At 42.4% G+C, this 13,271-nt stretch overlaps 1 long non-coding RNA gene across 1 annotated transcript; it reads right to left on the bottom strand.

Annotated features, from left to right (window-relative positions):
* Nucleotides 1-7,809: 7,809 nt before the first annotated feature.
* On the bottom strand, nt 7,810-10,476 carry LOC135515376 (uncharacterized). The gene is made up of 2 exons (XR_010451802.1): nt 10,298-10,476; nt 7,810-8,332 (listed from the first exon to the last, which is right to left on the bottom strand). It is a non-coding gene; the product is annotated as an uncharacterized LOC135515376 (long non-coding RNA).
* Between the last annotated feature and the right edge of the window lie 2,795 nt (nt 10,477-13,271).

Genomic DNA, 13,271 nt, shown 5'->3' with positions numbered 1-13,271 from the left:
TCTGACTGTTGGAGGAGAGCAGTAGTTAATATGGAAAACTGGCTCATGTCAAATTTGTGGAGTAAAGGCCTATGATTTTAAACATGATTCAACCCTTCAAATGTGACGAGGCCATTCCGCTTGTAAGAACTTGAGGGGTAAGGACTGGTTAATGCCCGGTTAGTATGTGGAGATCGTTGTTACCGCTTTACTCAAACATCGCATAGTGGGTTCGTGAAAATTTGCTCCAGAATCTTCAGACCTCAAAAGTGGTGTTGTGTCAAGATGAATCCCCCTCCCATGCCATTGGTTGTGTTAGCTCAAGCTATATACTTCAACCCCAAATGCATGGCAAATATAGGCTGTACTGTATGTTTGTAGGGAAACTGATCCCTTATAAATCTCACCTTGGAGTCTGTCCAAGCAGAGCTCTTTAGAGAAATAACTAAGACGTAATGCCGCTGGAAGGTTTGTTCTCCTCTTCACACCTTTTAGCTGTTGGCTTTATATTTCAGCCGAAGCGAGAGTCCAACAAGCTCTTAATGAGGTCTAATATCCGTCAGAGCTCTGGACTCCCGAAACACGGTTCGTTCTCACCTTTAACATCCCACCAAACTCATTCATCACATTTTGCCGAGCATACTGCATAGGTCACTCGTGATGTAACAGCAGTAGTCACTCCGTGATTGTAATGGCGAATAGAGCTACGACGGCCTGTGTCCCACACGGCGCTCTAGTACCTCCGCAGTGCACTGCTTTTGAGAGGCAGCCACAGAATGAGGAGCAGAGCAGAAGGTCCGGTTGGTTTCTGAACACTATCAGGCGCCACCTAAGAAATCCTGCTGCTGTAGGTTGCGATACACAAAGGTCATTGGTTTCATAAAAAAGTGACACATCAGTAGATGTCTTTACAAAGGTGACATTTTTTTTCTATTCCAGTGTAGCTAATTAGCCCAGTTTGAACAAGAATGGGTCACCGCTATGCATCTTGATGTAAGGTGACATAAACCTGATATGTAGGGGTTAGGAAGCCTAATGTAGGCTCCTTTACATACCTCCCCCAGTTAGCTCACGTTCGGATGAGTTTGAACTTCCCCTGTTGTGTCTGCGTGCCCTCTCTGGGTTTGGTAGATACATTGTACCAATAAGCCTTCAGGATATTGGGAGGAGTCCAGCTCCCATCTGACACAACAGAGGTGTTTTGAAGAACGCGGGAACACGGCATCAATGGAATTGAGGGCATACCTTTCTAAATGATGGCCACAGGGAGTCAATGCAAAGAACCTTGCAGTTTGCTTAGCCAAACTTTGTTGGCCTGCCTGTGCGTTTTTAGGTTTTTGAGTGTTGCACTTGATTTGGATATTTCCTGCTGGATTGTCATACTGTAATGAGCCTTGCCGTGGTATGAATGTTGGGTTAAAGAGGGTAAACCCCTCCCCAAATGGGTTAGCCTTCATTGGTGCGGTGGTTAGCAGGTCTGCCATTGGACTGGGAGACCCAGCAGGTTCGAGGCCCCGCAAGGGCCGTTGTACTGTTGCTGTTTGATAAGACTGTTAGATCATAACTTGTACTTATGAAGCAGCTGTAACCACAGTGTAAGAGTATGTAGCTACACTGCAATTACATTGTAACTGCCTGTTTAACTACCATGTGAGCTCATAATTACAAGGGACACTGATTGTAAAAGGGGGGCCTAAATTATGAATCATGCTATGTGTGTGGTATGCCTCCGTGCCTCCGTCCATTTGTACTTGTAAAGCAAAGTAGTTTCGGTATTATCTGCTAACCATTCCTCTGATGGCTCTTGATTGAACTTCCAAGTAGAAGGTTCTGTGCTCAGCCACACATGTAAACGCTGTTACAGAATGGAGCTTATTCCCTCAAAGGAGCTTGTTTTCTCTCTTCAGGCAGACCAAGATTAGTTAGTTCACATTCTGGACGGGCAGCTTTTGTGGAAAGCCGTTTTCGGGGAGATGCGCATGAAAAATAAATTGGCAAGCGTTAATATGTATAATTAATTTTGTTGTTATCCACATTTGAGCAACGGAGGGAAAAGCACAGACTGTGAATTTGGAGGCCGGTACGTGAAACGTTTTGTCATTTACATTCCAATTCAATTTGCTCAACTGTGTATATCTGCATCCCTTTTTGGTGCCGATTAATTCCGTTTCCGTGCTGTTCATTTTTAAGTTTAATAACATAACCACAAGGTATTTCCTTTTTGCAGTTAACATGCTGGCAGATCGTGAGAAATTTCAGCAGATATTTTTGTCTGTCTCTTTACATGTTCCCCCCCCCCCCCGTTCCTCTACAAGGATACATTTTAAAACTAAAAAGACAAGATTTTATCAATATCTACACATCTTGGTTAGCAGCCAGACCTTTGCAAAGATAATCAGCCACCACAGGGAAAAATAGGTACTTGTGCTGCTCATTATCACAACACTTTAGACACAGCGACACACACACACACACACACACACACACACACACACACACACACACACACACACACACACACACACACACACACACACACACACACACACACACACACACAAAAGACGGAAATTACAGGACAAATTGCCACAACAACTTGTACATCTGTCGTTTCTTGTCTTCTCATCTTCTCAATCAAGCCCAATTTGACACCTGCTCATTTTTTGAATTGGCACCGTAATGGAGTCTGCAGAGCTGCCGTTGAACCCAGTTTCCTGATATTAGCGAGGAAGGCTAACGCCTGCCGACGTTTGTCTCATATTCATAGGTGGCTCGTGCCTAGCCGAGTTCGCGGTTAGCCTCTCTGTCACCACCTCATTACATTAATTAGACCTTTTCAGCCCTCCATGCACAATTGGAGGATTTAGCCAACCCCTCCAAGATGTAGGGCTACTTTGCAAATTGCTTCTGATTCACCACCTGATTGTGCTCTGATTATGTTGTCAATGGATGCTGTGATTATGATGGTCGGTAATTGCTGGTGTACATTAACCATCGTCGTTCTTCTCTCGCTTCCTCTGTCGTTCTCTCGCCAGTGTGACGACAGCATGGGGAAATGTGTTTGAGGGTGTTTCTAATTCGGGGCCACCTCGGTGAGGGGCCACCTCTTGAGGATGCGGGTGCATTCTTGCGTTTGAACAGTTGGCAGACCTTCAGTCTTTAGATGTCCAATGTGTCATATACAGCTAAGGATGCCTTCTGCAGAACCAAATGTGGCCCTGTTTGGCTCAGTTGGTGAGCCAAACGCTAGCAACGCAAAGGTTGTGGGTTTGATTCCCACCTGGGCCACCCATCTGAAAATGGTTGCCTTGATTACTGTTTGCTTTGGTTAAAAGCAATATTATATACAAGATACTCTTGGATGTTATTTTTAGCAACCTCGATGAAGTGGTGAGGAATTCTGCCATTTCTTCAAACAGACCTGTTTGTTGAAGTCCTTGAGTGGTTTGTTTTGCTCTGAGCTTTAATATTTACATGAACTGAGACCTGAGGTTCCACAGCAGTGCCTGGGAAATTACAGTCATCTACAAGCCTCATGCATTTCACAGGGACTCCTAGAATGGTTAATGACTCTGCTAAGCACTCTCCTTCTCCGTGCGTGTGTGTAGGTGTGTGTGTATGTGTGTATGACAGTAGAATACAAAATGCTCTTGGACAACAACAAGGAAGGAATACATTAAGTTAGGGCATCATTTACCATTTCCCCCTGAGCAACTGCTGCTTGGTTTAATACTACACTTAAGCTGTGCAATTTATTAACAGCACACGTCGACCACTAAAACTGTGCTCATGTATTACAAAGAGATAGTCTCGCGGAACAAAACAAAAGATGAAAACTTGCACTTAACGTACACAGTCCCATAGTCGATTACTCAAAGAGCATTAAAGCAGGATTGATCCTACATCGTCTTTTCTGAGTATTAGAGGAGTCTAAATACTCATCACAGCGGCATACCACCCTGCACTCCATTGCTGGCTTACCTCTGAAGCTAAGCAGGGTCGGTCCTGGTCGGTCCCTAGATTGATGACCAGAGAAGGTATCCACAAAGCATCTACGAGTAGAAAATTGGTCGCAAGTGCTGAGAATAGGAACATTTTTACTCCTACTCTTATGGGTAAAAATACAAGCTATGCAGGACGCCTCTTTAGTCATAAGAGTCCCACCTAGTTGACTGACATTTAGGAGACCTCATGAGCTGTCCCAACCCGTTAAGAGTTACTAGCAAGGTGCCTTGAAAATAGAACAAGTGGGTCCTGCGACACAGACAGGACATTGCTTTGGAGTTGTTGATCGGTTGTTTTCATATTTCTATGCCATCAACCTATAAATAATCTAGACCAGCATGCAACTGTATCTCGTGCGCTTTTGACAACGATTTCACGTGGCCTAATTCACATGCAATGCCTAAATACTTATTACCACTAGGCTAATAAATAATCTCCTTCTTCTTCGGATTGTTTCATGAACCCACATTGTGTTATTTCAAGCGGAATATCACGTTGTTAAAAAATATGCCTTAATCCTTATAAGCTGGGCAATTGAAAGCATCTAGTGGCTATGTTAACTTTGATTGTGTTTGGGTAAACATGATAGACCTTTCTAACGTTTCATGCAACATTATCGGCAAGTGACCTGATGCCTACTGTACCAAAGCGATTGAGTTGTTAAACGGTAGTGTTGATATAATGGTGATATGATCAAAATAACTATTTTTAACAACCATCGTGCTGCATGATTCAGTGCAATATGCCGTCACACTAAAATATCAGAATTGGTTCAAAATATATACACACTGTTTTCTTGGGCATTTTCGGAAAGCATTCAGACTCCTCGAATTTTCCTAATTTTGTTACGTTACAGCCTTATTCTAAAATGTATTAAATATTTTTTTCCCTCATCAATCTACACACAATACCCCCCTGAAGAGCATAGCGCGTAAAAATAATTTCCTCAGTTGCAACACTCACTACCGAGTTGCAAACTGCCTCTGGGAGCAACGTTAGCACAAAAACTGTTCGTCGGGAGCTTCATGAAATGGGTTTCCATGGCCGAGTAGCCGCACACAAGCCTAAGAACACCATGCACAATGCCAAGTATCGGCTGGAGTGGTGTAAAGCTCACTGCCATTGGACTCCGGAGCAGTGGAAACGCGATCTCCAGAGTGATGAATCACGCTTCACCATATGACAGTCCGATGGACTAATCTATGTTTGATGGATGCCAGGAGAACGCTTCTTGCCCAAATGCATAGTGCCAACTGTAAAGTTTGGTGTAGGAGGGAAAATGGTCTGAGGCTGATTTTCATGTTTCGGGCTAGGCCCCTTAGTTCCAGTGAATGGAAATCTTAACGCTACAGCATACAATGACATTCTAGACTATTCTGTGCTCCTAACTTACACACACACACCAATAATTAAAAGTAGGCAACGTGATCATGTCAGGCAAAATGTATATCAAACGTTTTACCATTGCAACATTTGATATACAGTCACATTCACTGTGGTTGTCTGAAGCTCATTGAGTTCACATTGAGTTCTCATTGAGTTCACAGTTCACCTCATTGGTTATTCCCCATCATTTGCTCCATGTCAATGAGCATCATCACTTGCTTTCCTTTGCAGTAACTCAAATTGTTGTGATTACTAAATGATAGACTTTTATTAGTTACTCCTGGCTCAAAGTTTTTCTGAGCAGTGTCTTAACATCCTCCTCAAACCGGGGAGTTTTTTGGGGTCCGAAAACAGATTCCTTAGGACCTTTTCTGAGACACTTTGTGGATATGGGCCCTGAATAATGAGCCAATTGTAAACTGGGGATTATTCGGTGACCATGATAGTTTGAGGGCCAGATTGGAAATTTTGCCAGGACACCAGGGTTAAAACCCTACTCTTACGAAAAGTGCCATGGGATCTTTAATGACCTCAGAGAGTCAGGACACCTGTTTAACATCCCATCCGAAAGACAGCACCCTACCCTGGGGAATTGTTTAGACCAGTGGAAAGAGTGCCTACTTCTGGCCCTCCAACAACACTTCCAGCAGAATCTGGTCTCCCATCCAAGGACTGACCAGGACCAACCCTGCTTAGCTTCAGAAGCAAGCCAGCAGTGGTAAGCAGGGCGATATGCTGCTGGCTATTGTTACCCTGACTCCCTGTGGTCACTTATGATCTGATGGCACATATCATAATAGTAGGGGTGTTAACCCTATTCTCCTGGCTAAATTCCTAACCTGGCCACATTCCATCATGGCCACCTAATCATCCCCAGCTTCCAACTGGCTTATTCATCCCCTCTTCTCCCCCCTGTAACTCTTCCCCAAGTCGTTACGGTAAAAGATAATATGTTCTCAGTCAATTTACCTGGTAAAATAAGGGTAAATAAATATCACTTGGCTTCTCCAGACTAGTCATGGGGGATATAGGCCTGTCGGTTGAAGACTCCATCTCTTCCAGCTGAATGCCACTGTGTCTTGTTGTTGATACTGTGGCCAGGTGAGATTGAGCTGAGGGGCTTGTTAAGTGTCTGTGTGGCTAAACTGGGGGGAGGGAGAGGGTTTTCTCTTTATCTGTATCTCGCTCTCTGCCTCCCTCGATTTTTCTGGGAACACGAGTGCTGCTTTCTCGCCACTCTCTCCAGGAAAAGCCCCAGGCCATGCCCAACCCCACCTCCCAAGAGAGCGATGCACTCTGAATCAATATGCACCAGGGTCATTTAATTCTGTGACATGAATGTTGGGAAGGATGCCCCCCCCCCCCCACACATGGCGCAGGAGGCGTCTTGACTGCTTCGAGACACGCAACGCGTCACCCGCGGCAGCCGACAGACACAGAGACAGACACTGCGACACAGACCTTGGCATGTCACAGCCATTTGTTTGGGTTGAAAACAGGGAGTGTGTACTGGAGCTTGTTCGCCTCTGTCAAAGCGACACTTCAGCTGTCAGCATTTAAACCAATGTGGGATCATTTGCATCTCATTAATCCCCGCTCCCCTCCTTTCTTGAGGGATTCTACCTTTTTTCCCTTTTGCTCTTCTGAATCCCCTCTCTCTTTAATGCCATGTTGCTGGCTTAATCTAACCTCATTAGAAAAAAAGCACTCTTGAAGTTCAACATCTCCCCACCCATCTTTAACGTCGGCGTGCAGTGTCTTAAGCTAATGCCTGATAGATGCAAGTTTTCCCCTTCTTTCTTCCTTCCGGGCGATTGAGTGGTTGATTTAAAAAGCCATGACTCGGACCCTTGATGAGCATATGGATTGAAATCGCTTGGTGATTGCCTGGCCATACCCCCCACTCTAATTGAAAGCCTAATGTGCACCCACCACATATTAATTAAAACCAAGAGGTTATAGGCCCAAGGGGCACACCATTTAGGGCTCTCATTAAAAATTAATAACCTCACTTAATTATTATTATCATATTGTGAATCACATCGGAGGAAAAATAAGACAATGGAACCATTCTCGCTATACCGGCACAACCTCTCAGAAAGTGTTGACTGCAGGATTAATTTAAAATGTGTGTGGCACTCTATTTCACGATTACACCCGTTTTTTTATTAAAGAGAAACCTATGTTTATTCACACACCGAATTCCACTGCAGTGGTCATAATGCATTGGGCTCTTCATCAATTTAACTTCTTGGTGACAGGGGGCAGTTTTTTCACATCCGGATGAAATGCATGCCCAAATTCAACTGCCTGCTACTCACTCCCAGAAGATAAGATATGCATAGTATCAGTAGATATGGATAGAAAACACTCTGAAGTTTCGAAAACTGTTTGAATCATGTCTGTGAGTATAACAGAACTTATGTAGCAGGTCGAAACCCCGATGAAAAACCATTCCGATTTTTTATTTTTGAGGTCACTCTCTTTTCAATGGGATTTCATTGGGAATCCAGATTTCAAATCAAAATCAAATCAAATGTATTTATATTGCCCTTCGTACATCAGCTAATATCTCAAATTGCTGTACAGAAACCCAGCCTAAAACCCCAAACAGCAAGCAATGCAGGTGTTGAAGCATGTTGGCTAGGAAAAACTCCCTAGATAGGCCAAAACCTAGGAAGAAACCTAGAGAGGAAGCAGGCTATGAGGGATGGCCAGTCCTCTTCTGGCTGTGCCGGGTGGAGATTATAACAGAACATGGCCAAGATGTACAAATGTTCATAAATGACCAGCATGGTCAAATAATAGGTCTGGGACAGGTAGCGCGTCCGGTGAACAGGTCAGGATTCCATAGACGCAGGCAGAACAGTTGAAACTGTAGCAGCAGCACGGCCAGGTGGACTGGGGACAGCAAGAAGTCATCATGCCAGGTAGTCCTGAGGCATGGTCCTAGGGCTCAGGTCTTCCGAGAAAGAGAAAGAAAGAGAGAAAGAGAGAATTAGAGAGAGCATACTTAAATTCACACAGGACACCGGATAAGACAGGAGAAGTACTCCAGAAAGGTAGCGTCAGTTTGTTTTCTTCCTGTATTGAACACAGATCATCCCGTCTTCAATTTTATCGATTATTTTTTTAAATACCTAAAGTTGTATTCCAAAAGTAGCTTGAAATGTTTTGGCAAAGTTTACAGGTAACTTTTGAGATATTTTGTAGTCACGTTGCGCAAGTTGGAACCGGTGTTTTTCTGTATCAAACGCGCCAAATAAATTGACATTTTGAATATATATCGACGGAATTAATGGAACAAAAGGACCATTTGTGATGTTTACGGGACATATTGGAGTGCCAACAGAAGAAGCTCGTCAAAGGTAAGGGATGATTTATATTTTTATGTCTGCGTTTTCATTTGCGCCTGCAGGGTTGAAATAGTTTTTCTCTCTTTGTTTACGGAGGTACTACTCTGAGAAAATAGCATTGTTTGCTTTCGCTGAAAAGACTTTTTGAAATCTGACATGTTGGCTGGATTCACAACACGTGTAGCTTTAATTTGGTATCTTACTTGTGCGATTTCATGAAAGTTTGATTTTTATAGTAATTTATTTAAATTTGGCGCTCTGCATTTTCTCTGACTTTTGGCCAGGTGGGACACCCACATATCCCAGAGAGGTTAAGTACAGACGATTAACTGGGACGTCAATTAGTTAAAGAAGAGAAGGGAGTTCACCGGAGTGCTCCTTTTGGGTGTGTACGTTCAGAATTTCAACAAACACATTTTTTGTGTTGTTGTCAAAGTTTTTTTCTGGGACAGTGAAGTGTCTTTCCTCATCATCATCCGCATTTCAATTAAGCCTCGAGCCAATGGAGGGCGGTGCACAAGCAAAATAATGCTGCTACGGATCTGAGGTCATTTCTTATTATGACGTCTCGACCAAGGCACAACGTTCGCAACTGTTGGTACTGGTGCAATTTATCAATAATACGACGGGAAGCAACTACGGCACCTGAGTGTAACCTGTGTGGAGGTGTAAGGATGATTTCTATGCATATATTTTTGATTAATGACATGCCGACATTCCTGTCAAGTCCAATGCCGTTTAGCGCTGCCAAGTAAGAAAGTATGGTGTTTCCTTGTGGTGGATAAAAATAAAGTATTCTATTACTAACAATAAATTCCTCAGAGCAAATGCATTGTTTGTTTACATTTGTAATTAACCCTTTACACTTGTGGAAATGGTCATCTATGGATAGTGCTAAATTGAAATGTTTCGAACAGAAGAAATATGAGCAGCATATGCATAACCATGGTAGCAATTGAAAGAGAAAAGTTTGGAAATTATGGGAGAACATTTGGAGTTTGGAGAACATTTTTAGACTAAAGGTGAGGACAACAGTTGACCTGACACAAGACTGAATCCAAAAATTACACTGTTGATTTTATGTGCATTTTACATTTACTTTACTTTCTCCAACGTGTGCAAATTTCCTCAGTAATGACAATACACTTTAATGACACAAGGAAAGAGCCTTAAAATATAGATGCTTTTTTGAGCTATCCTAGCTGTGCCATTGAGGAACTAAACCAAGCATGTTTGTAGTTTTTTGTTTGGAACACAGCCCTTCATCCCCACCCTCACACAATTACTGTTGTTTACCAAACACAGCCCATTATAAATCACAGTCTGGGTCAAGTGGGCATCATTTGAAAGCTTTTTATTCTGTCAAAATACAATCTTAGTCTTAGCACTTCAGAGACAAAGAAAGTAATGTTGGTGTGCATAGAATGGAGTCATGAGTGCGTTCAGATGCGTGATCCGCGGTCGAGAGAGGATGAAACATTAGCTAACTTTACATGTCAGTTACAATACTAGCTCAGCACAGCGAATAAACCCTAGTTTATTTGTTTTCTTTTAAGTTAAATAGCACTTACTTTGCCAGCTACATCAGTCAACTAAAGAGTAGCCCGTTTCTACTCTGCTTGCTTTTACAACTCGGTGAAAGAGCGCAAAACATACACACTGAACTATGCTCAATTCTCCCATGCTAGTCCAGCCAGTCTTCCAGAAGCTTTGCATTCACACAGCCTGTCAGCCCGCTCTGTGTTGTCCACACAGTCATAAATCCAGCAGGCTGTACACTCCAAACAGACTACCCGGCTGCTTGGAGGTGTCCGCATGGTCCTAAAGCACACCTTTGCCTCTTTTTGAATGACATTTCAATGATAAAACTGGGGGGGGGACAAAAATGTAATTTCAAACCGTGGGGGCATGACCCTCTTGTCCCCAGTGAAAGTTGCACCCCTGCTTGTAACTGTACATCAAACATAGTAATCATAAACATTGATACAGTAAATTATGTGAAATGTGTGAAATGCACATTTGAACTCAAGAGTGTGTAGTTTGCTTGTATGACATCAAATATGTATTTTTATAATCCTCAATGTCTCATTTTTCAGAACACATCGAGTCCTCTTGATTTGATTTAATTTAACCATTGTTTTGACAGGGAGTCATGCTGGGACCAGGGTCTCTTTTACAGATGAGCCTTGTATCCTCATCAATGCCCCTCAATATACATTATACACAGTAATGTACACTTCAATATATCTCGGCACATTTACAGCATCCCCCTCAACAAAAAAACAAAAAGCAGATTTACATATCTCGGCACATTTACAGCATCCCCCTCAACAACACAAAATGCAAAAGTAGCCTAATTAGCAGGAGGGATGGGGTCATCTTGTTGGTTGAGTGTAAAGGGATACTTCCCTGTACTGTATAAGAAATGAATAATGATAAAAGCTTTCATGATAGTGTTTTATTCATAGCCTTTTTAATTCAACAATTGGCAGCCCTAAGTGTTTGAATTTAACAGTAGAGAGACTGAAAGAGTGACTGCCTCTAAAAAAAACTGAATCCCTTTGAAAACGGCCTGCGGCATCGATATGATTCGGAAATATTTTATCTAGTGTCAAAATGTACCATTAAGTGCAAATAGGATAATTTGGGTCATAAAGTCAGTCCCGTCAACAATAATTTGGAACCTCAGTGCATCACAACGAGTAAATTAAGGTTGTTGTAGATACAATTATCAAAGTTGTTTCCTACTAATTATTGTCCTACTATAACAATGTCAACATATTTCAATGCCACTCTACGTTAGTGTAATTTAGACAAAACAATCAGATTAGCCAATTTCTAGTGCGCCAAAAGATATTGGATGCAGCTACGGTGGTACTAGCTAACTCATCTCTGACTACAACAGTGTACTAACTAGCAGCAACAAACTCAAACCAACCCAGGGCCATAGCAAAGCATGTCACAGTTGGTTGCATAGTGTGACAGGGTCACCGGGCCTGAATCCAATCCATTCGGGAGCAAATCAGTTTACATCTGTATATCTGTATATATATATATATGTGTGTATTTATGTGTATGTACAGTTGAAGTAGGAAGTTTACATACACTTAGATTGGAATAATTAAAACTTGTTTTTCAACCACTCCACAAATTTCTTGTTAACAAACTATAGTTTTAGCAAGTCGGTTAGGACATCTACTTTGTGCATGACACGAGTAATTTCTCCAACAATTGTTTACAGACAGATTGTTATCACTTATAATTCACTGTATCACAATTCCAGTGGGTCAGAAGTTTACAGCTTGGAAAATTCCGGAAAATGATGTCATGGCTTTAGAAGCTTCTGATAGGCGAATTGACATCATTTGAGTCAATTGGAGGTGTACCTGTGGATGTATTTCAAGGCCTACCTTCAAACTCAGTGCCTCTTTGCTTGACATCATGGGACAATCAAAAGAAATCAGCCAAGACCTTATACTTGGGAGAAATTTCCAAATACCACGTTCATCTGTATAAACAATAGTACGCAAGTATAAACACCATGGGACCAGGCAGCTGTCACACCGCTCAGGAAGGAGAAGCGTTCTGTCTCTTAGAGATGATCGTACTTTGGTGCGAGAAGTGCAAATCAATCCCAGAACAACCGCAAAGGACCTTGTGAAGATGCTGGAGGAAACAGGTACAAAAGTATCTATATCCACAGTAAAACGAGTCCTACATTGACATAACCTGAAAGGCCGCTCAGCAAGGAAGAAGCCACTGCTCCAAAACTGCCACTAAAAAGCCAGACTACAGTTTGCAACTGCACATGGGGACAAATATCGTACTTTTTGGAGAAATGTCCTCTGGTCTGATGAAACAAAAATAGAACTGGCCATAATGACCATCGTTATGTTTGGAGGGAAAAGGGTGGAGGCTTGCAAGCCAAAGAACAACATCCCAACCGTGAAGCACGGGGTGGCAGCCTCATGTTGTGGGGGTGCTTGCTGCTTCGCTGACTGGTGCATTTAACAAAATAGATGGCATCATGAGGAGGGGAAAATTATGTGGATATATTGAAGCAACATCTCAAGACATCAGTCAGGAAGTTATAGCTTGGTCGCAAATGGGTCTTCCAAATGGACAATGACCCCAAGCATGCTTCCAAAGTTGTGTCAAAATAGCTTAAGGACAACAAAGTCAAGGTATTGGAGTGGCATCACAAAGCCCGGACCTCAATCCCATAGAAAATTTGTGGGCAGAACTGAAAAAGTGTGTGCGTTCAAGGAGGCCTACAAACCTGACTGAGTTACATCAGCTCTGTCAGGAGGAATGGGCCAAAATTCACCAAACGTATTGTGGGAAGCTTGTGGAAGGCTACCCAAAATGTTTGACCCAAGTTAAACAATTTAAATGTATTTGGCTAAGGTGTTTGTAAACTTCCGACTTCAACTGTATGTATGTGTATATACAGTACCAGTCAAAGATTATTATTAATTTTTACTATCTTCTAAATTGTAGAATAATAGTGAAGACATCAAAACTATGAAATAACACATATGGAAT

The sequence above is a fragment of the Oncorhynchus masou genome, chromosome 27, assembly GCF_036934945.1.
Source record: "Oncorhynchus masou masou isolate Uvic2021 chromosome 27, UVic_Omas_1.1, whole genome shotgun sequence".
NCBI lineage: Eukaryota > Metazoa > Chordata > Actinopteri > Salmoniformes > Salmonidae > Oncorhynchus > Oncorhynchus masou.
This window is presented reverse-complemented; position numbering and strand designations above follow the sequence as displayed.